This window comes from Manis pentadactyla, chromosome 2 (assembly GCF_030020395.1).
Source record: "Manis pentadactyla isolate mManPen7 chromosome 2, mManPen7.hap1, whole genome shotgun sequence".
Classification (NCBI taxonomy): Eukaryota; Metazoa; Chordata; class Mammalia; order Pholidota; family Manidae; genus Manis; species Manis pentadactyla.
The window spans coordinates 159,307,349-159,332,739 of NC_080020.1; the positions used below are offsets into that span (position 1 = coordinate 159,307,349).

The following is a 25,391-nucleotide window of genomic DNA, read 5'->3' on the forward strand; positions in this document are numbered from 1 at the left end:
CGGCCACGTACCTTCCGACCAGCAGAGCCGTCGCTGTCGCCTTCACCCCTGAAGCGGGGCCCGCTCCTGACGCTCCGTCGCAAATTCGCGGCGGCGGAAGCCGCTTCACGACAGGGCTCTCGGCGACCTTGGCGATGCGGTCGGCGGGGGACATGCTGCCCCACCCGCTGCGGTAGACGAACTGTTCCTCCGCGGCTGCCCCGCGGCGGCGGCGGTGGTGGTCCCGGTCGCGCCGCCGGACGGCGCCAGGCTGGAGGCGGCCGAGCTGGACGGGCGCAGGTCCGGCCCGGGCAACGGCTCCAAGTCCGAGCCGATTGCCGTCCTCCGCCCGCCGCGGGAGAGGCGCGAAGCGGTGAGTGAGGCGCCGGGAGCCCAGCGGGCGCGATGAGGAGATCCGAGGCCGAGGGGCGAGGTCGGTGCCGCTGGCGCCTGCGCGCTGGGAGGAAGGCGCAGCCGAGCACAGCGCGGGTCCACCAGCTGGGCTCCGCCGGGCTCTCTGCGCGGAACGGGCGGCAGGCCGGAGGCGCCGGGACTGGGCCGACGGACCGCAGCACGGAGGGAGCTGTAGGAGATTCCTCTACCGATGGCGCTCACGAAGCTACCGACTCTTGAATATGGCAGCGGCGGCGCCTAGACCTACTACGCAGCGCGGACTTGCGCGCGCGCCCAATGGCCGCCTGCTCCACGGCGCCGCTCGCTCATTGGCCGCGAGGGACACTCATGGCCTTGGCTCAGAGGTGGCTTAGAGGAGCAACAAGTTTTGAGAGACAAGTAGAAGCTCAGGCCCGGCTGATAAGCAAGGTTTGTCTTCCACACGAGACCGTGCTGTCGAGACTGGGCAACGTGGCTGTTTCATCTCATGCATGAAAACCAACATGGAAAGTCATGGAAAATGAAGAAACAGAGAAATATGTTCCAGGCACAAGAATAAGGCACAGCTCCAGAAACAGATTTTAATAAAATGAAAATAAATTACTTACCTGATAGAGAGTTCAAAATGATGGTCCTAAGATGCTCACCAAGGTCAGGAGATCAATGCATGACCCAGTGAAAAGTTCAACACCTCCTCCTGGATGCTGTCTGACACCCGCCCAGGCTTCCCCCATCTGGACACACCAAGAAGGGACAGAGACTTATACCCCAGTGGACATCAACCAGGGGGAGAGAGAAGTTGCTTGAGAAATATTCCTGTAGTGAATAACTCTAAGGTGAACTATAAATGGTTCCTCAGATAGTCCCAAGTGGGCTGAGCCCCAGCTGCCTATAGTGATGAAAAGCTTGATTAACAAACACTTGGGTTGTTTTTCCTTCCTTCCTTGTGTCCTTTACTTCTACCCCAGGGACTGTTTCCCCAAAATAAACTATCTACAGGTGAGATACCTTCGACTTGACGTACTGGGGAAATCTAGACTAAGACCATTTCTACTTAGAGACTGTACCCATTTTTTAAAACAGTTTCAGACATTAGTTTAGTTGCTTATTCTATCCTATAAGCCAATCCTACTATAGAGTCAGTGTTTACATTTATTAGTGAGAACTCAGCACGGACCTTGTTCTTAGTTATGTTCCATTGTAGGAACTATCTGAATGATATCAATGTAACTGTGAGCAATGAAGCACTTTTTCTTGGCAGAATCTGAAAGCGCATGATGCAGTCTCCCTTAGAAATATTTGTAGCATAGGGAGGTAAGTTAGCAGAAGAGCCAAGAACTAAAGCTGATGCGAGACTGAAAAGAAACTCATCTCATCGGGGAGTCACACATACTCCCTGAATTTTTAAAAGCCAAAAATCTATTTGTTTGTCTTAAAAATCTCGTATCACAAACCCTGAGTAATTTATGCAATTATAATATTCTCCATCCTAAATGAGATTTCACAGCCCCTCATCCAAGAGAAATAAGCCTTGGAATAATTTTACTCTGAAGTCCCTAAATAACATAAAATTCAATTCACAGACTCACATTATTACTGGGAGAATCGATAATTTTTTCAACAAATGAGTTTAACAAAAAGATTTAATTTAATCTCCAAGTTTATGAGGGTAATTCTTGCTTGCTTCCTGCATCTATTACCATACTTGCCTCAGGTTAACTGCATGAATAATATCATCTAAGCTGTGTCTAATGATTGATCTGTGTAATAAAAAAAATTCCTGTATACGCTATTCCTCGGAAGAAATTAAAGAACTTTGCTAGCATTAGTCAAATTCCCACCATTTGTACGGTGAAACAAACAGAGCTGTCAGCTCTGGATTCCTGTGAGAACACACAGTTTTGTGCAAAACCCTGACTCTCTACAGTCGGCAAAGGTATGGAGGAGACATGGTTCTCATTAGTACCTTCTCCTCTCTCCTTTCCCTTCTGCAGGTCCTCCCATCCGCCAACACTCTCAGGCTCGCCCTGCCAGTTCCAATCTATTTCACCTCTTCCCTGACTCTCCTCCTCTACCTTCTTCTCTCCTGCCCACCCCACCCTCCAACAAGGATGTGTGCTGCACACTGACCCTTATCAAGGGCTGTTGTTTAAGCACTTGGAAGAGTATTTATGCAAAGGCACCAATTTCCTCCTTCCCTCAGAGAATTGCTAAGGAGAAGGTCCATGATCCCAAGATCAGCATCTTTTGATGCTCTTTGGCAAAAAATAAGAGGGTCAGAATTTTCTGGGAAGGCTTCTGTTTAACAATACTCTGTGTGAGACTGTGGTGTAACCAGTGCAAAATGCTCTTTAAATTCATAGCTTGTTTCAGAAGGTGTAAGAGGGCAAGGGGGCCTCAGGGAAATTGCAAAGCATGAGCTTGCAGATAGCAGAGCTGCCATCTTCTATCATTTACTTTTTGACATCACAGCCTGTGGCTGTGGAAGAAAAGTGGCTGCAATTTGCAATCTCTCTCCTTCTCCCCTTCCCTATTGTTGAACATTAACCAAATCAAGCACTTTCAAAGCAGAAATAAGAAAACAACATCCAGGTCCCAAATACTGGGAAGACAAAACTGTTGAAATCATAATATGTTGGTAACTGTCCTACATTACCAAGAGCGAAAGTCATTTCTTCTCCTGACAGGTACAGAGTCTTGACATTTGGGGACTGAATTCAGTTTCTGTTTCCTTTAGGAGACATTACCCACTCATGGGGTGCACAAAACTGACCAGAGACTTGGCAGTCTCCACCTCACTATTATTACCATAAAAAATATATCATCTGATCTTTTATTTTAAAATACAGCTTTGAGAAATGGATTTGCTTGTTTTTCAATTCATCTTGGCATCAAAAGATGTGATATAAAAACAGACTCTCAAAAAGATCTAATCATTCTCATATTCTACAGCCAGGAAGACAGAAATCCAGAAAATCCATTGACCCAGCTCCTTGACCTCATGCAACTAGATGTGGACCCTCATGAGAACACATAGTTTGTACAGATCTCTGTGAATTTAATGACATCTCCATGAAAACAGGCTGTCCCTCTTCTTGGTAAGAAATCTTAGTAGAAGCACTGAGTACCTTTTAATAGCTATCCACCCATCAGTGGAAGTCCTTGACACCTGCATGCTCTTCTCCTTTACCGATAATCTTTAGGTCATCTCTGTGCCCCCATAAAATCTCTTATTTAGACTTTTAAATGGGAGATTGGAATGGTAAGAATTGGTTTTTAGATTGCTAGGTGCCCTCAATGGCCTGGTTCATTTTTTTCATATAATAGAAATTTATAGAGAACTATATGTGCTGGGAGATCTATCATGATGTGAGGATGGAGGCCTGATGGAGAAGCTGTCACTGCCTTCACGGTGCTGCGGGCAAGTGGGGATTATCCACTGTAAATAAATAAGTTTAATTCGGTGGGGTAAGCGTTGTAATAAACATGCTGACTGGTGCCATGGGAATCCCAACGTTTTCCCTAATTCTTCTAAAGGGACTTCTCTGCCATTCCCATCCTAAGGGGTTGTCATTGCTGTGACTTAGAACTCTCTTCAAATTACTGAGAAAAAAAGCCAGCCAGATTTACTTCTAAGAGCATAAGGTTATTTAAGGGCTAGAGAACCATATTTTCAACTAGATAATCTTGAAATCCCCTTTCAGTTGAGGAGAGGGGAGCATAGAGACTTTATTTATAAAGGGAAAAAACAAAGTCCTTTCAAGACATATTAGAATGCTTGGGTTTCATGAGCTAGGGTCAAAGTTCTATTCCTGCCCTAATGTAATAGGTGAGAACTGCCTAGTTTCTCTCCCTCCCTTTGGTTTAAATTGCATCACACTTTCAAAAACCATCTTATGTTAACAATTGCAGAACACAGAAAAGTATTTTAAAATCATCAAAAATATGTTTAAAATATATAAAAAATTAAAATGGAAAAACAGTAGACCCAAAACAATACTCCAATCTCACTTTCAATAAAACACTGAATAAAGTAGCAGCAATTTAAATGCAAGTAAATTTAAATGATTTCCCACATTCTTCTAGTATATCTTACTTCAGTATGCAAGGTATTTTGCTATTAGAATATCTTGAAAGATAAAATATGATGCAAATAGGTCTAATATGAAAATGAAATATGAATATGAAATATGAAAATCTCAAGAGATGTTAAAAAACATCTAATACCACCAAAGACCACGAATAGCCAAAGCAATCCTGAGAGGAAGAATAAAGTTGGGGGGATCTCACTCCCCAACTTCAAGCTCTACTACAAAGCCACAGTAATCAAGACAATTTGGTACTGGCACAAGAACAGAGCCACAGACCAGTGGAACAGAATAGAGACTCCAAACATTAACCCAAACATACATTTGGTAAAGGAGCCATGAACATACAATGGGGAAATGATAGACTCTTCAACAGATGGTGCTGGCAAAACTGGACAGCTACATGTAAGAGAATGAAACTGGATCACTGTCTGACCCCCCACACAAAAGTAAATTCGAGAGGGGCGGAGCCAACATGGCGGCGTGAGTAGGAATCTCCTCCCAAAAACATATATACTTTTGAAAATACAACAAACACAACTAGCCCTAAAAGAGAGACCAGAAGACGCAGGACACTGGCCAGACTGCAGCTACACCAGCGAGAACCCAGCGACTGGTGAAAGGGGTGAGATACAAGCCCCGGCCCTGCGGGACCCGAGCGCCCCTCCCCCCAGTTCCCGGCGGGAGAACAATAGGCAGAGTGGGAGGGAGACGGAGCCCAGGACTGCCGAACACCCAGCCCCAGCCATCCGGGCCAGAGCGCAGACACAGTATATGCCCAGGGGGCCCTGGATACTGGGAGAACAGGGGGTAAGACCTCAGAGCGGGTGCTGAAGCTGATGCCCCTGTGACAAAGAAAAGCGGGGGCTTTTTGAAAGTCTTAAAGGGACAGGGACTTAACAGCTTGACGGAAACAACCCAGGTCACAGTACAGCAGCTGGAAATTACAGGGAAAACCGGGTGCACTAACCCCCTGGGGAACAGCTCTGAGACCCCTCACGGAGGCAAACAGTCAAGCAGCCCCCCCATCCATCACCACACCGGGCGCTGCCAAAGCAGAGAAGCAGCCTGAGACAAATTCCGCCCACAGAAAGGGAAATTTCTCCCTCCCGGCCAGGCAAGACACAAAGACCCACTCTACACGCAATTACCCAACAAAAGCCACTAGGGGTCGCAGTTGCCCCAGTAAAGAAAGGCCAGTAGTAAGTGAAAATTTTGGCCCTACCAGCTGACAGTCAATAGCACCTGTCAACATGAAAAGGCAAAAAAATATGATCCAGACAAGACTAACCCAGACAGCTTCGGCATCTGCTACATCTTCCCCTGAGAAGGAATCTGCGGAGATAGATTTAGCCAGTCTACCTGAAAAAGAATTCAAAACAAAAGTCATAACCATGCTGATGGACTTGCAGAGAAATATGCAAGAACTAAGGAAGGAGAATTCAGAAATAAAACAAGCTCTGGAAGGACTTCAAAACAGAATGGACGAGATGCAAGAGACCATTAATGGACTAGAAAACAGAGAACAGGAACGCAGAGAAGCTGATGCAGAGAGAGATAAAAGGATCTCCAGGAATGAAAGAATTTTAAGAGAGCTGAGTGATCAATATAAAAGAAATAATATAAGAATCATAGGCATTCCAGAAGAAGTAGAGAGAGAAAAGGGGATACAAAATGTCTTTGAAGAAATAATTGCTGAAAATTTCCCCAAACTAGGGGAAGAAATGGCCTCTCAGACCACAGAGGTACACAGAACTCCCATGACAAGGGATCCAAGGAGGGCAACACCAAGACACGTAATAATTAAAATGGCAAAGATCAAAGACAAGGACAAAGTATTACAAGCAGCCAGAGAGAAAAAAAAGGTTACCTACAAAGGAAAACCCATCAGGCTATCATCAGACTTCTCAACAGAAACCCTACAGGCCAGAAGAGAATGGCATGATATACTTAATGCAATGAAACAGAAGGGCCTCGAACCAAGACTACTGTATCCAGCACGAATATCATTTAAATATGAAGGAGGGATTAAACAATTCCCAGACAAGCAAAAGTTGAGGGAATTTGCCTCCCACAAACCACCTCTACAGGGCATCCTACAGGGACTGCTCTAGATGGGAGCACTCCTAAAAAGAGCACACAACAAAACACCCAACATATGAAGAAGGGAGGAGGAGGAATAAGAAGGGAGAGAAATAAAGAATCATCAGATTGTGTTTATAATAGCTCAACAAGCGAGTTAAGTTAGATAGTAAGACAGTAAAGAAGCTAACCCTAAACCTTTGGTAACCACAAACTTAAAGCCTGCAATGGCAATAAATTCATACCTTTCAATAATCACCCTAAATGTAAATGGACTGAATGCACCAATCAAAAGACACAGAGTAATAGAATGGATAAAAAAGCAAGATCCATCCATATGCTGCTTACAAGAGACTCACCTCAAATGCAAAGACGCGCACAGACTTAAAGTCAAGGGATGGAAAAAGATATTTCAAGCAAACAACAGAGAGAAGAAAGCAGGTGTTGCAATTCTGCTATCAGACAAAACAGACTTCAAAATAAAGAAAGTAACAAAAGACAAAGAAGGACATTACATAATGATAAAGGGCTCAGTCCATCAAGAGGATATAACCATTATAAATATATATGGACCCAATACAGGAGCACCAACATACCTGAAACAAATATTAACAGAACTAAAGGAGGAAATAGAATGCAATGCATTCATTCTAGGAGACTTCAACACACCACTCACTCCAAAGGACAGATCCACCAGACAGAAAATAAGTAAGGACACAGAGGCACTGAACAACACACTAGAACAGATGGACCTAATAGACATCTACAGAACTCTACATCCAAAAGCAAAAGGATACACGTTCTTCTCAAGTGCACATGGAACATTCTCCAGAATAGACCACATACTAGGACACAAAAAGAGCCTCAGTAAATTCCAAAAGATTGAAATCCTACCAACCAACTTTTCAGACCACAAAGGCATTAAACTAGAAATAAACTGTTCAAAGAAAGCAAAAAGGCTCACAAACACATGGAGGCTAAACAACACGCTCCTAAATAATCAATGGATCAATGACCAAATCAAAATGGAGATCCAGCAATATATGGAAACAAATGACAACAACAACACTAAGCCCCAACTTCTGTGGGACGCAGCAAAAGCAGTCTTAAGAGGAAAGTATATAGCACTCCAAGCATATTTAAAAAAGGAAGAGCAATCCCAAATGAACGGTCTAATGTCACAACTATCAAAATTGGAAAAAGAAGAACAGATGAGGCCTAAGGTCAGCAGAAGGAGGGACATAATAAAGATCAGAGAAGAAATAAATAAAATTGAGAAGAATAAAACAAGAGCAAAAATCAATGAAACCAAGAGCTGGTTCTTCGAGAAAATAAACAAAATAGATAAGCCTCTAGCCAGACTTATTAAGAGGAAAACAGAGTCAACACAAATCAACAGTATCAGAAATGAGAAAGGAAAAATCACAACAGATCCCGCAGAAATACAAAGAATTATTAGAGACTACTATGAAAACCTATATGCTAACAAGCTGGGAAACCTAGGAGAAATGGACAGCTTCCTAGAAAAATACAACCTTCCAAGACTGACCCAAAAAGAAACAGAAAATCTAAACAGACCAAATACCAGCAACGAAATTGAAGCGGTAATCAAAAAACTACCAAAGAACAAAACCCCCGGGCCAGATGGATTTACCTCGGAATTTTATCAGACATACAGGGAAGACATAATACCCATTCTCCTTAAAGTTTTCCAAGAAATAGAAGAGGAGGGGATACTCCCAAACTCATTCTATGAAGCTAACATCACCCTAATACCAAAACCAGGCAAAGACACCACCAAAAAAGAAAACTATAGACCAATATCCCTGATGAACGTAGACGCAAAAATACTCAACAAAATTTTAGCAAACCGAATTAAAAAATACATCAAAACCATCGTACACCATGACCAAGTGGGATTCATCCCAGGGATGCAAGGATGGCACAACATTCCAAAGTCCATCAATATCATCCACCACATCAACAAAAAGAAAGACAAAAACCACATGGTCATCTCCATAGATGCTGAAAAAGCATTTGACAAAGTTCAACATCCATTCATGTTAAAAACTCTCAGCAAAATGGGAATAGAGGGCAAGTACCTCAACATAATAAAGGCCATCTATGAAAAACCCACAGCCAACATTATATTGAACAGCGAGAAGCTGAAAGCATTTCCGCTGAGATCGGGAACTAGACAGGGATGCCCACTCTCCCCACTGTTATTTAACATAGTACTGGAGGTCCTAGCCACGGCAATCAGACAAAACAAAAAAATACAAGGAATCCAGATTGGCAAAAAAGAAGTCAAACTGTCACTATTTGCAGATGACATGATACTGTACATAAAAAACCCTAAAGACTCCACCCCAGAACTACTAGAACTGATATCGGAATACAGCAAAGTTGCAGGATACAAAATCAACACACAGAAATCTGTGGCTTTCCTATATACCAACAATGAACCAACAGAAAGAGAAATCAGGAAAACAACTCCATTCACAATTGCATCAAAAAAAATAAAATACCTAGGAATAAACCTAACCAAAGAAGTGAAAGACTTATATCCTGAAAACTACAAGTCACTCTTAAAAGAAATTAAAGGGGACACTAACAGATGGAAACGCATCCCATGCTCATGGCTAGGAAGAATTAATATCGTCAAAATGGCCATCCTGCCCAAAGCAATATACAGATTTGATGCAATCCCTATGAAACTACCAGCAACATTCTTCAATGAACTGGATCAAATAATTCAAAAATTCATATGGAACCACCAAAGACCCCGAATAGCCAAAGCAATCCTGAGAAAGAAGAATAAAGTAGGGGGGATCTCACTCCCCAACTTCAAGCTCTATTATAAAGCCATAGTAATCAAGACAATTTGGTACTGGCACAAGAACAGAGCCACAGACCAATGGAACAGACTAGACAATCCAGACATTAACTCAGACATATATGGTCAATTAATATTTGATAAAGGAGCCATGGACATACAATGGCGAAATGACAGTCTCTTCAACAGATGGTGCTGGCAAAACTGGACAGCTACATGTAGGAGAATGAAACTGGACCATCGTCTAACCCCATATACAAAAGTAAACTCAAAATGGATCAAAGACCTGAATGTAAGTCATGAAACCATTAAACTCTTGGAAGAAAACATAGGCACAAACCTCTTAGACATAAACATGAGTGACCTCTTCTTGAACATATCTCCCCGGGCAAGGAAAACAACAGCAAAAATGAACAAGTGGGACTATATTAAGCTGAAAAGCTTCTGTACAGCAAAAGACACCATCAATAGAACAAAAAGAAACCCTACAGTATGGGAGAATATCTTTGAAAATGACACATCCGATAAAGGCTTGACGTCCAGAATATATAAAGAGCTCACACGCCTCAACAAACAAAAAACAAATAACCCAATTAAAAAATGGGCAAAGGAACTGAACAGACGGTTCTCCAAAAAAGAAATACAGATGGCCAACAGACACATGAAAAGATGCTCCACATCGCTAATTATCAGAGAAATGCAAATTAAAACTACAATGAGGTATCACCTCACACCAGTAAGGATGGCTGCCATCCAAAAGACAAACAACAACAAATGTTGGCGAGGCTGTGGAGAAAGGGGAACCCTCCTACACTGCTGGTGGGAATGTAAACTTGTTCAACCATTGTGGAAAGCAGTATGGAGGTACATCAAAATGCTCAAAACAGACTTACCATTTGACCCAGGAATTGCACTCCTAGGAATTTACCCTAAGAATGCAGCAATCAAGTATGAGAAAGATCAGTGCACCCCTATGTTTATTGCAGCACTATTTACAATAGCCAAGAATTGGAAGCAACCTAAATGTCCATCGATAGATGAATGGATAAAGAAGATGTGGTACATATACACAATGGAATACTACTCAGCCATAAGAAAAGGGCAAATCCAACCATTTGCAGCAACATGGATGGAGCTGGAGGGTATTTTGCTCAGTGAAACAAGCCAAGCAGAGAAAGAGAAATACCAAATGATTTCACTCATCTGTGGAATATAAGAACCAAGGAAAAACTGAAGGAACAAAACAGCAGCAGAATCACAGAACTCAAGAATGGACTAACAGGTACCAAAGGGAAAGGGACTGGGGAGGATGGGTGGGTAGGGAGGGATAAGGGGGGGAGAAGTAGGGGGGTATTAAGATTAGCATCCATAGCGGGGTGGGAGAAAGGGGAGGGCTGTACAACACAGAGAAGACAAGTAGTGATTCTACAACAGGTTGCTACGCTGATGGACAGTGACTGTAAAGGAGTATATAGGGGGGACCTGGTATAGGGGAGAGCCTAGTAAACAAAGTATTCGTAAGTATTCGTCATGTAAGTGTACATTAATGATTAAAAAAAAAAAAAAACGCAGTTCCTATGTGGTGACCTCTAATGAGTTCTACACAATGATATAAAGGACATATAAAAGTGTAGGCAAAGGGTCTGTTTGTGTTTATACAGAGGATCAAAGCCTAATTGGGCTACCCCGAAAATGAACTAAGAAACGATATGAAAGAGAACTTCCAACATCAGCACTCTCGGGAAGACTCATGCCAGAAGATGATCATCAAAAAACCCCAACAAAGATCCACGCACTGCTACAGCTGTAGATGCACTCATCCCACCAGCTCCTGGACTTGCCATGGGAATGAAGGAGATATCTAAGCTGGCCTGTGCATACAGTAAAACAACAAATTTGACTGGATCTATACTGTTGGAACTCAACCAAGAATTAGGAGAAGTGCAAATTGTAGTGCTCCAAAATCTTACAACTACAGACTATTTACTGTTAAAAGAACATATGGGATGTGAACAGTGCCCAGGAATGGGTTGTTTTAATTTGTCTGATTTCTCTCAGACTGTTCAAGTTCAGTTGGACAATATCCACCATATCATAGATAAGTTTTCACAAATGCCTAGGGTGCCTAACTGGTTTTCTTGGTTTCACTGGAGATGGCTGGTAATTACAGGTATGCTTTGGTTATGTAACTATACTCCTATTATGTTAATGTGTGTGCGCAATTTAAGTAGTAGCTTAAAATATATACATGCTGAAGTTACTCTACAAGAAGATATGTCAAAGAAATAATCAATCTTCCCATGTTTTCTCCCGCCTGCTACTTCTATAGCTTTTCTTCTTCCTTCCTAATTACAACGAATTCTTAAATAGAATTCGTGCCTCATATCAAATTTACCGAGTATCATAACTCCTCCAAGTGGTAAAGATACCTCAAGACAAATGCTGGGCATAGAAGCCACAGGGCATAAATATGCAAAGAAATAAAAAGCTAACCATTTCAAACAATAAGGCTTCTCTCTCACTTACCAACTTAACATTTCCCTGTATGGCCCCGGAAGATGACTGGTTAGCCAGAGACGGGTAAGATTCCTCAAGGGAGGAACAACCTAAGACAGGCACAGTCGCAGGGGGGTCATCAGGTGAGAAATTGGGGATCAACAGAGGTGAGGCTTAGAACCTCACCCCCCCTGTTCTGAGAGAAATCTTCTGCATATGTGGATGTTTTATTGCCCTTGTCTAGCTTGGATTAACACATAGTCTACAGGCACACACCTGATCATCTACATTTGCTCTCTTACAACACTAAACTATGTTTTCTACCTTTATCTTGTATCTACCTACCACTTCAGCATCTTATTAAAAATAATAAAGAGAGGAATGTGGTATCCACATATAAATCAAGTATAGAATTCAAATGTGTATTCATATTTGAACTGACTGTTTATAGTTCATAATGCATGAGCAAAACCAAAAGTTTCTGTGATGACTGCCCTTGTACTGTTCACCATGTAACTTATTCACTATGTAAGAATTTGTTCTCCATGTAAGAACTTGTTCGTTATGCTTCAGAAGATTGGAGACTGACGAAAATTAGGCTTGGGGTGGATTAATGATTGTGCATTGAGCATTGACTCCCCTATACAGAATTTTATTGTTGTTAACAACCATTTGATCAATAAATATGAGAGATGCCCTAACAACAACAACCAAGAAAAAGTACACACTTCCAATTGTAAAATAAATAAGCAACCGGGATGTAATGTATAGCATAAGGAATGTAGTCAAAATATTGTAACAACTTGGTATGGTGATAGCTGGTACTTAGAATTATCATGTATATAAATGTTGAATCACTGTGTTGTACACCTGAAACTAATGTAATGTAATACTGTGTGTCAACTACCCTTCAATAAAAAATAATTATCTAAAAAAAAAAAAAAAAAAAAAAAAGTAAATTCGAAATGGATCAAAGACCTGAATGTAAATCATGAAACCATAAAACTCTTAGAAAAAAACATAGACAGAAATCTCTTAGACATAAACATGAGTGACTTCTTCATGAACATATCTCCCCAGGCAAGGGAAACAAAAGCAAAAATGAATAAGTGGGACTATATGAAGCTGAAAAGCTTCTGTACAGCAAAGGGCACAATCAATAGAACAAAAAGGTACCCTACAGTATGGGAGAAGACAGTTCTCTAAAGTAGAAATTCAGATGGCCAACAAACACATGAAAAGATGCTCCACATTGCTTGTCATCAGAGAAATGCAAATTAAAACCACAATGAGATATCACCTCACACCAGTAAGGATCGCCACCATTCAAAAGACAAACAACAACAAATGTTGACGAGGTTGTGGAGAAAGGGGAACCCTCCTACACTGTTGGTGGGAATGTAAATTAGTTAAACCATTGTGGAAAGCAGTATGGAGGTTCCTCAAAATGCTTAAAATAGAAATACCATTTGACCCAGGAATTCCACTTCTAGGAATTTACCCTAAGAATGCAGCAGCCCAGTTTCAAAAAGATAGATGCACCCCTATGTTTATCGCAGCACTATTTACAATAGCCAAGTAATGGAAGCAACCTAAACGTCCATCAGTAGATGATTGGATAAAGAAGATGTGGTACATATATACAATGGAATATTATTCAGCCATAAGAAGAAAACAAATCCTACCATTTGCAACAACATGGATGGAGCTAGAGGGTATTATGCTCAGTGAAATAAGCCAGGTGTAGAAAGACAAGTACCAAATGATTTCACTCATATGTGGAGTATAAGAACAAAGAAAGACTGAAGGAACTAAACAGCAGCAGAATCACAGAACCCAAGAAGGGACTAATAGTTACCAAAGGGAAAGGGACTGGGAAGGATGGGTGGCAAGGGAGGGATAAGAGTGGGGAAAAAGAAAGGGGCCATTACAATTAGCATGTATAATGTGGGTGGGGGTACGGGGAGGACTGTACAACACAGAGAAGACAAATAGTGATTTTACAGCATCTTACTATGCTGATGGACAGTGACTGTGAAGGGGTATGTGGGGGGGACTTGGTGAAGGGGGGAGCCTAGTAAACATAAGGTTCTTCATGTAATTGTAGATTAATGATACCAAAAAAGTTAATATATAAGTAAATAAAAAAAGGAACATGGTTGCAGGCAGTCTATTTGGCAGGCAAATGCAGAGACAATGAGTGAAAGATGGGGAAGGACTGGAAAGGGAAAGTGGGGGAACCATATAAAGATGAATGTGTGTGGTTCTCCTACAGATTCTGCAGGGGCATCTTGAGAAGCCGATAACCTGCCAGAATGGTCCACGTAAAGGACAACAGGCTAGAGCATTTATCCACCAGCTTTCTCTTCTGTTTGTGGAGGATTGCCTTCAGAGGCACAACTCCCTCCTCACTTATGGGCTGTCCTGGCATGCATGCCAACCAGATTTCTTGGCTTTGACCAAGGTCCTGGAGCAAAAGCAGAAAAATGGATGTGCGCACTTGAAGTGGGATGCGGTCAGTATGAGTAGAGTGTGAGCTTGCTAAGAATTATCCCCCAGAACTGTGGCTGAAATCAAAACTGAGGCAGTGTTTTTACAGAACCTTCCACCACAACTCAGGTTAAGACCAGAGATGGACAGTAGGGATATGACAAGGATCCCAAAGGGCTACATCCTGAATGTAAGAGGGCACCGGAAATAAACCCACCTTCCCAGGGCACTGCAAGTAAAACTGCCTGCATGGAGCACAGAAGGGCTCTTTTGAGAATACAGAATCACAAGCTTTGTCCTGATGGAGGTCTGAAGCCTGAATTCATGCAAACTTGGTGGTCTGAAACACCTCAAGTCAAAATGTTAATGTAAAATATCCCTGGACGATGGATCCACAAGGCTCTCTGAAGAAGCACTTGCAAATTTCTGTGAAGAAATGCAACTTTAATCCAGGTCTTGAAAAAAATCACAGATAAAATTCCAAGGACTGTAAGCTCCCAATAAAAACAAAACAAAACAACAAGGAAAGAAGGTACCATGAGTAAAAACTGATAGAAAAACATGCAACAGAAATATACCTGCAAAAACATCAGACATTGGAATTATGAGATGTGCTGGATACCTTCCATTTGCTCTCCAGATTCACTGTTTTCTGCATCACACTCAGTACCCCAGGGACTGATCTGTGTGAACTGCATCAGTGTTTTCTTTTGTTCATTGCCGGCCTGTTCTGCAAATGCAGACACCTGCAAGAGATTGGCAGAACGGAGGAAAGTGAAGTCCAAATGTTTATTCCCATTGCTCTTTGTAATTTTCAGTGTGCACATCTTTTCACCCACTTGGTTACATTTATTCCTAAATAGTTTATTTTCTCAATTACTATCATAAGTGAAATTGTTTTCTTAATTTCCTTTTTATTTATTTCATTGTTGGTGTATAGAAACTGATTTTTTAGTTTATCTTGTACCTTGTAACTGCTGAATTCATTTATTAGGCCATGAAAAAAAATTTTTATGGAGTCTTTGAGTTTTCTATGTACAAAATTATGTCATCTATGAACAAAGATAGTTTTACTTCTCCTTAAAAAAAAACATCTAATAACTTTCAACATACATTTTTGAGGGACTCACATGTTAGAAAACCTAGAAAAATATGTAATTCTTCAACATGATTTCTAAAAAACATCTGCTTTAATGGTCACACATTAGATGCATGTCTGTCAAAATCAGGAACAAGAAAATTATGCACATCATCACCATTACTAAGGAAAACTTTTCTAGAATTTACGACTATTCAATTCGGCATGATACAAGAACAGAAGCGTAAACACCTTTGCTTTGTGCCATTCACTATGTCTGTACTTAAATAATGACTTACATTGTCACTTGTTATCTCCCCTGCTAAATAGAAGCTCCATAAAACCAGGAACTAGATCTGTGTTAGTTATGGGGACATCCCCAGTGCCCAGAAAATTACCTTTCACAAGAAAATATTTAATAGGTATATTTTGGATGAATGAAGGAGGATTTCAGAGTGTAGCTGGGGAAGGAAGTCAGCAAATCTCCTCCTCAAAGAGCAAGTGTGAAGTTCAACAAAAATGACAAAAACAACTATTCCCATGCTCTGGAAATCTACCAAAGGCATACCATCATTTGAGAAGAATTTCTGTTTGAAAAGCTGCAGAATTGTTAAGGCTAGTGGAAGCCTATAGTGTTCTTTACCGGCACTGCTCCCATCCCCCCAAGCTTGGCTGATGTGAATATTATGACAGAGCATGACAGGCTGAGACAACCAGCAGTTTTGCTGCTGTGGTCACACTGGCACACGTGATTTGGAAAGATGGGCCATGCCCAGGCAGGAGAGCCAGTGGGTGTGACAGTCTCTGCCAATGACTCCACTAGCCTGAGGTTGTGCTGGGGTCAAGTATAGTATTTGAGATTGCACACATCCATGGCAAGACCAGAGAGGGCGCAAGCCCTCCACATGCTCCTGGCCAGCATCGAGGCTGCACATGTGCAGAAGAGATGCAAAAGGGTCCAGGGGAAAGAAAAATTAGGAGAATTTGAAGCAGCTTGAGCTTTGAATGTGGTCTCTTCCCCACACAGAGATCCATCAACAGACAAGAGAAACCTTATAGACTGAACACATCAGAGTCCAATCATTGTTTTGTCCAATTGCTGCTGACCACTAAGCTACATAGAAAGACAGGTGAGCCCTAGTAGGTCAAAGGCAAAAGTAAGAAAGAACAACACAACAATAATAAAGGAGTGGAGACATTCCCAGCCACCAGGGAGACTAATTCTACAGTTAGCCTAGGCAATTACTAAACAAAGCAACAAAAACAAATGTCAGGAGAGAAAAATCATAACCCAGAGTTATAATTTATTGTATAGTATCAGTGTTAAAATGCAATGTATTATAGAATACATAGTTTTCTGTGAAAAATTATGAGATATACAAAGAAATAGGGAAGTGTAACCCATATTAGGAGGAAGGGGGGCAGCTAATAGAAACTGTCTCTGAGAGTCTAAGTTACACTCTATGCCCTCTTACTTTCCTCAGGCTGACCTGTGCAAACCCAGGCTTTCTTGCTAACTGGCTGCAGTCAGGTTCAGCCAGGGGTAGACATTTGTAGGGGTGGGAGGTGAGGGGCTGAAGGAGAAGAGAGGTTTCCCATTGTCCTCTGCCATGGCTGCATCTCTGGCTACATCTCCTACAAGTTCTAGTCCCAGCTAATACCATCTTTTTTCTTTGTCCCTTTAGCCCTGGAGATGGTAGTACTTGCCTGCTTATCTCTGGGTGTCCCTACTGTCCCATTAACCCTTTAGCTCTTTTAATACTTTGTAGCAATTTTCCCATGTTAAATTCCCTCTCAATATGTCCACCAGTCACCTATGGATAGACATTGTGTTGTTTTCAGTCTTTTGATACTTAAAAAAAATGCTGTAAACAATAGCCTTGTGCATTTATTATTTTGCAAGGGTATATTTGGGATAGATTCTTAGAATTGGAATTATTGATTTAAAGGGTAAATGCATAGGTCTAAACAGCCAGAAGAAATGTTTTAAGCTAAAGTGTCTTCTCCAAACCTTAACTTCTTTTTTGAAAAATCAGTTAAAGGAGTTTCAAAACATTCAGGACTTAACTTTCTCTTTGGGGTAAAATATCTTCTGTTGAGGTGAAGTGAGAGAAGAGAACAGCCTTTTCTTGAATCTTTTTTAGTAAGGGGAGTGAAGAGAGGACCTGAGGCCATTTTTGAGAGAAGCAGCCCATGTAGGACATTTCAGAGTCCTGGCACTGGGTAAGGACGGCCATAGTGACACTTAGAATATGTTGTATTACCTGGTCTGTAGCTTTAGCTGGTCAAGGTCACTGACCACTCCAGATAGAAAAAGGAATACTGAGTGAATTCTTATCTAATGTCAGGAGTTGGGTAAAGTAAACCAGAACCTCAGGGACTACAGTCTTCCCCACAAAGTATTTGGGATTAAGCAGAGAAAGAACGAAAACCAGGGGGAATGTTGGTCTCTGTGGGAAAGAAGAGGAAGAGATATTCAAGGTCTCTCCTGCCCATCCTCCTCTCTACTCCACCCTGAGGATGGGTCCTGAATACAGGTTTAATCCAGAGACCATTGGGATCATAATATTAGTGAGGGAGTCTTCAAAGCGATTAAAAGATCTCAGGCATGCTAGTCAACTCTATGGAAGTATCTGCTTATTTCAGATCTCATACTCTACACTGTTAACTATTTTCTCACAGGATAGAATTCTGGTCATTATCAGCACTTACGATACCATTCTAGAAGCTTCTCTGCCTTGGCAGCTTGCCTGTGTCTTCAAATGGATTCTTTTGTGTTTTACCTGGCATTTCTTGTTTTCTGGGCAAGAGCACTGGTCTACAGCAAGGTATTCCATCATAGCTGCAACCCGAAGCTTCCACTCTTAATTATTGGAAATTTATATACTTGGATATCTAGTACTATGGATTCCCTGTACCAGGATTAGTTTGGTAAATTTATAAGCTCTTACTGTTTAATTACCCACATGAACTTTAGAATGTCAGTATCAGGTACCACCAGCCATGTTACCAATTTCACCAAATGTATCATTTTATTTGTAATCAACTTTTATGATATTGAGTATCTAGGAACAAGAACTCTTCCTTTAAATTATATTTTTTTTCTTTTTTGCTTTATTTTAGTAGGTTCTAAATATTTCTGATTAAGTTTAATCCTGTTTTCTAATTGTTATTGTCAATGGGCTCTTTTTACAAAACTATGCTATATTTTTATAAAACTGCATTATTGAATATGCACAAAATCTTTTTAATTATTGTACATATCATTTTGAACTGACCATCTTAGTAAATTTTTATTAATTCATTTTCTTGGTTGTCTGTACAATGGTAATTATAATTTTGTTGTGTCCTTTCCGAAAGTTACCCAACTTAATTTTTTTCCATGACTTGTTTTTGCTGCATCTTCCAGGAAAATGTTAAACAATACTGATCACAATAGATATACTCCAATGCTTGTCTTTAAAGGGAATCTTCCAGTATTTTACAAAAGTTTGTTTACGTTTCTCATCTTAAAAAAAACAAAACTCTTGTTATCTTATCTGTGAAAGGAGTTCTGTCAGGAATTAATGTTAGATTATATGGATGCCTATTCAACATCTGTTTAAAAAGTATTCTCTTTCTTGGTTTTTATGACCCACATTTATTTTTTCCCACCTTTATTGAGATATAATTGACATGTAATATGTGTAAGTTTAAGGTATACAAAGTGATGATTTGATACTTGTATATATTGCAAAATGATAACCACGACAGGGTTTAACACTGCTATCACCTCAAATCACAAATAATTACTATATATATAAATATGTATACACACACCCATATATACCACATTTTCTCTAGCTCTTCATCTGCTGATGGGCACTTAGGTTTCCATACCCTGGCTGCTATAAATAATGCTGTCATGAACATAGAAGTGCAAACATCACTTCAAGATCCTGGTTTCATTTCCTTTGTGTATATATCTAGAAGTGAGATTATTGAATCATGTCATAGACATATTTTTAATTTTCTTAAGGAATCTTCATACTGTTTTCTAAAGTGGCTGCACCAATTTACATTCCCACCAGTAGTGCATAAGGATTTCCTTCTCTCCACATCCTTATCCACACCTGTTCTCTCTCATCTTTTTGATGATAGTTATCCTTATATGCCTGAGGTGATATCTCATTGTGGTTTTTATGTGCATTTTCCCTGATGATTAATGATGTTGATCATCTTTTCATGTGTCTGCTGGGCATTTATATGTCTTCTTTGGAAAAATGTGTGTTCAGTTCCTCTGCTCATGTTATAATAGATTTTTTTTTTTGCTATGAGCTGTATGAGTTCCTTATATATTTTGGATAATAATCCCTTTTCAGATACATGGTTTATAAATATTTTCTCCTATTCCATAGATTGCCTTTTCATTTTGTTAATTGTTCTTTCACTGTGCAGAAACTTTTTAATTTGAGATAGTCTAACCTATTGATTTTTGCTTTTGTTGCTTATGCTTTTGGTGTCATATCCAAAAATTCTTCACCAAGATTAATGCCAAGGGGCTTTTTCCCTGTGCATTCTTCTAGAAGTTTTAAGGCTTCAGGTCTTATGTTTAAGTCTTTAATCCATTTTGAGTCAAATTTGTGAATGGTGTAAGACAGAGTTTCATTCTCTTATGTGTGAATATTCAGAGAGAGAGAAAGAAATCTTTCTACAAAATGATCAAATGTCAAGCCACAAAGAGTATCTCAGTAAATCCCAAAAGGGCCAAATTCTCAGACCATATTGGAACAATTAACAACAAAACAAATGTGCATTTATACAGATGTGTATGGTATATTACATTTACTGTCAGAAAAAGAAAACAATATTCCTCCAAAATTTTTTAAAAACCTTTCAAAGAAATTCCTATATAAAAGAGCAAATCAAAATTGGAATTACAAACTATTTAGAAGTGAGTAACAATGATGTGAGACTATTACAAGAAAATTTATGGGTGAGGCCAAAGTATATACATAGGAAAAGTTATAGCTATAAATACATTGTATCCAAGAATAAGAAAGATTAAAAATGAAGCATTCAGTTCAGGAAGTTATGTAAGGAACCACAAAATAAAGTAAAATTAAGGACTCAATGAAGGTAAAAGCAAATATTAATTCAATCAAAAGAGCAAAATCAGAAAAGTTGATCAAGAAAAAGAAAGTTCATTTTTTAAAACAACCAATAATATATTCCAACTTTTGGCAAATATGATAAACATGAAGGAAAAGAGAACAAAACTAACAATATTAGCAATAAGAGCAAATATATGATTTAATATTCAAGAAATATTAGCAAAAAGAACAAGTAACACTGTATATCAATTAACTCAATAAATATGGCTGAAAAGGATGCATTTGCAGAATAATGATTCTCAAACCTGACTGTGCATCTGAATCTCCAGGAGTGCTTGTAAACACGATTACTGGTTACCACTTCCTGAGTTGCTGATCCAGTGGTCTGGGGGTGAGACATTGCATTTCTTTGGTCCTCCACTCACCCACAATGTACAACCCCGTTTAATGCTCACAGCCCATAGGTAAGGAGGGTGGGAAATGGTTTGAGGCTGCAATTTTCCTGGCATGCTCTGAGAGGCCCACAGAGAGGGGCCCACCAGAGGCATTGCTTTTCTAACAAGTTCTTGGAGGTGCTGATGCTGCTGGTCTGGGAAAAATACTTTCAGAACCACTTTCTAGGAAAATATAAATCCCAAATTTGACAAGAATAAATTAAAAGCCAAAACCCTAAATATAAAAGCTAAAACTATAAAACTCTTAGAAGAAAACACAAGGGTAAATAATTGTGACATGCAAAATGTTAAATAAAAGATTGAATTAAAAAAACTCTAAGGATCAGATGAGAAAAAAAAAACATATAATCATCTCATTAGATGCCAAAAGAATCATTTGAAATTTTCAAGAGAAAATAATAGGTTAGAATTTGGAGATAGCAAGTGGAAACTGTTCTGTCAACCAATTTAGTTGTTCAAGGAAAGACAGATGGTCTAATCGTCGAAAAGGATACAGATCAAGGATGAAGAGAGAGAGAGAAAGTGTGTGCGTTAAAGATTCGATGCCTTTGAACATGTTCATTGTTTGATTTGGAAGGAGGCAGTAGATAAAGGAATGCTGAGTATAGGAAAGACAAACTATTGATAGGTAAGATAGTAGAAATCGAAGGGAAAAGTATCAAGAACAGATCTTTGAACAAAAGATGGGTTCATATCCTCATAAGGGAGGATAAGAATGGGTAATTTCAGGATATTGAACTGAGACAGTTCAACCTGGTTCACATATATTTTCCTTATGAAGGAAGACATGAAATCAGGTGTTACAGAGATCAGGTGAGCCAAGGCCTAGAAGGTGTGGAGGTTGAATTTGGCCCTGAGGAGTCAGCAGTGACCTTTGAAATGAGCTGCTATGGAGTGATTGGTGGCCCAGGACCCAGTGAGAGAAGCAGTGGGGGTGGGGATATGGCAGCAGGTGCAGATTTTTCTTTCAAAGTTAGAGACTGAACAGGGAATAGAGAAAGAAAGTGGCAGCTATATTTCAAAAGAAAGCCCTTCAGATTTTAAAACAATTTCTCAGTATTCAAGCATTGCCATGCGCTATGGGAGAGAATATGTCATTAGTAGACATGTGATGCAATCTGTTGTTTGTTCATGAGAAACCACACACTGCATTGTAAATCCACAATCAATCACAAATTGCCTCCCTCTCATCCAAAGCACATAAAAATTGGCACCAGAGCTCCAGCAAGCATGTAAATGTAAAAGCTAAAGGCTTCTGGGCTTTCCATTCAAATAAAATTTCTTTTCTGAACAACAACAAAAAAGAAGTACTGAATGAAACTCCTCATTCTCCATAACTACTCCCATTTACCTCTGTTCCATAATCCATAAAATGGGCTTGTCTGAATAGATAAACATTGAGGGAAGAACCAGAGAGGACAAAACAAACTTTTCCAAGTTACATCTAGGAGCTTCAGTTCAGCAAGCAATATAGCTGGCAGGTCCAAATGCAACCTGTTTCAACTTTCCACTTAAATGCCTGTGAGGACACAATGGGGAAAAAAGAAAAAATTTCATTATCTAGGATTAGAAATCAATCTATCACAAAGATCTCAGAGGAATAGAATTTGATGGTTCAGCACATGAAAGCTTTGTTTTCAGAAATAGAGCAAACTTACTGGACACGTTAAAAAGGTGGCCAGGGAAATGTGACCTCTCTCCCTCACTATCGATATCTTGATTGGAAACTTCTGGCTGAATATCAGAAAATCCAAGCTGCCTTATGTCTGCAGTGAGGGGGTGATTTTTGTGGCACTTGTGATGCTGTGTTCCCCTTATCTCCACTGATCTCTAAACAGAGTCTTTCCACTTAGATTCCTTAATACCCTGAAAACAAGCTAAAAGTATGCCAAGGGCTAATTATGGTGAAGAAATCCTGAAAGACAGGTCCTCAGAAGCCAATTGGAAGGCTGCTGAAACATCAAATAGTATCGAGTTTACAAGACCGTCGCCTACTCCCTTTGAGACACACTAGATGGATTAATAATGCTAGGAGTGGCATATGAAAATGACCTCCAGTTGTAGCTGTTGGAAGTGGCTCCCAGCATGCAAACTGAGCAGAGGAGCAATGGCAGCAGAATGCCAGGATTCTGACATCTCCCTGCCTGTCCCAGGCCGCACCAAGGGAAGGGATGCTATGGAAGACCTGAGGCTTGCACTGTTGCATGGTGACACACCATACTCAAGGGTCCCGTAAAGAGGAACTGTTGGGGGCAGGGTGAGCCCGGAGCCTAAGGTGGTGCTTCTGCCTGTGGAAGCAGAAGCTGTCTAGAATATAATGAATGGACACCAGATCTGAAAGTGAAAATGTCTCCCTTCTTCAAAACAAGCCATTCTGGCAAAATGCAGGGAACTGATCCCAGGGCATGATTTGTATCCTGCCTTGGTAAGTATGATCCTTACCGTACCTTAAGACCCTGGCAAATTGTTGCAGGGGCCTCAACAATATTAGGAGGTCACTCTGCTGGCATTGTTGTTCTTGGAAAATAGAGCAGCTCAGCAAACTTGGCAGTGAGCCCAGCCAGGACTCTGACTGAGTGGTGCCCAGTAGCCCAGGAGCAGCCGATTTGGGCAGGCAGGTGGAGGGAGGGGCTCCCTGGCTGCCTGAATCAGTGTAGATGTGGGTGGTGCCAGGTGGAGCAATTCTGTCTGTCCCACTGTGGACAGCCACTCCTATGGAGCCTGCTGATACTACAGGTAAAACTGAAACAGGTTGATTGCACTTTTAAGTTAACATAGTATTTTAACCAAGTGCTAAATCCTAAAACTTAGGAAACAGAAAGGAAGAAAACAGCTCTGTCTCTGGGAGGCCACACCACTGGTCACTTTTCCTTGCTGGCCTTTACTCCTGCCACTGTATTGGCTTCCCGGGGCTGTAGCTCTATGACACTGAGGGGCTCTGTGCCAAGGACTCGCCATCTGTTCCACAACATGCTTGTTGTTCCACAACAACACCTTCAGCTAGCTCTTCTAGGGTATGTTAATGGGATTCCAATATGCTCTACTTTCAGTAGGAAACTTAAGGAATGATCCTGGTGTCTTTCATCAACCTCAGCTTATCCATACTGTGGGTAGAAGAAATTCTCTTACTAGTTACAAATACTGAGAAATACTAATACTCCCCCTCTCTCTTCTGGGAGCTTGACAGAGAGGAGGAAGGGATTTTAGGCAAAAGGAATGACACAAAGACACAGAGGTGTGAAAACCCTGATGTCCTGGGGAATGATGATGAATTTGTTGAGGAGAGATTATAGGGTGGACAGAGAATGGAGCAAAGAGGGAAACAAGAAATAAGCGGAGAGCTGAATTCAAGTACTGACCCAATTTGAGTGCTATGTGCATTATTTTCCTATTGCTGCTGTAACAAATCACCACAAACATAGTGGCTTAAAATAATACTGAATTATTCACATACATTCTGGAGGTGAGAAATCCAACATGGGTCTTACAGGCTAAAATCAAGGTGTCAGCAGAGCTGTATTTCTTCTGGAGATTCTGGAGGAGACTCTCTTTCCTTGCTTTCCCAGCTTTTAGAGGCTACCTGCATTCCTTGATTCATTGCCTCTTGCTTCGTCTACAATGTGCATCACTCCAGCCTCTGCTTCCATCCACATCTTTTCTCTGACTCTGCTCTTTCTGCTTCTATCTCAAAAGGACCCCTGTGATTACATTGGGCCCAGCTACATAAGAAAGGAAAATCCTCTCATCACAAGATTCTTAACCTAATCACATCTCCAAAATCCCTTTTGCCTTGTAAGGTAACATATTCATAGGTTCCAGAAACTAAGCCATGGGCATCTTTGGAGGGACTGTTATTCAGTCCATACCATTCAAAAAAATTTGGACTGTATCATGTCAGCCAGGAATCAAAACCTCAATGCCTAGCAGGGCCAGGCAGCAAAAGTAGTTAAGTGAAGCAGCCTGGGTATTAGACAATAGGCAAGAGTGGAGAAAGTGGCAAATTGGAGACTTAATGCTCTGTCTAAAGGGAATACCAGTTGCTCTGTCACTAAAATAAATGCAAGCTAGTGTTGCCCTATCACAGATTCTTATGGATGTATCATGGTTTACTGAACCAACCCTATTGGAAATTAAGGTTGTTCCCAATTTTACACATTATAAATAATGCCATGATGAACATTCTTGTGCATAAATCATTTTCTATAACTTTGAATGTTTCTCTAGGCTAGATATCTCAAAACAAAATTAACAAACTGAACAGTACTGACATGTTTTTCAAATTCATGAGCCGAATGTCCTGGTGAACCACCAGGCTACGAACAGTGTCCACAGCATGAATTACTGCCTCTCAAAACATGCTCCTGAAGACAAATGACATTCCTTGAGCTAAAATTTAAAAAA

The 25,391-nt window shown here is 40.6% G+C and overlaps 1 non-coding gene across 1 annotated transcript; it reads right to left on the reverse strand.

Moving 5' to 3' along the window:
- Positions 1 to 20,963: 20,963 nt before the first annotated feature.
- LOC130682744 (small nucleolar RNA SNORA42/SNORA80 family) lies at positions 20,964 to 21,086 on the reverse strand. The gene has a single exon (XR_008996043.1). It is a non-coding gene; the product is annotated as a small nucleolar RNA SNORA42/SNORA80 family (small nucleolar RNA).
- Between the last annotated feature and the right edge of the window lie 4,305 nt (positions 21,087 to 25,391).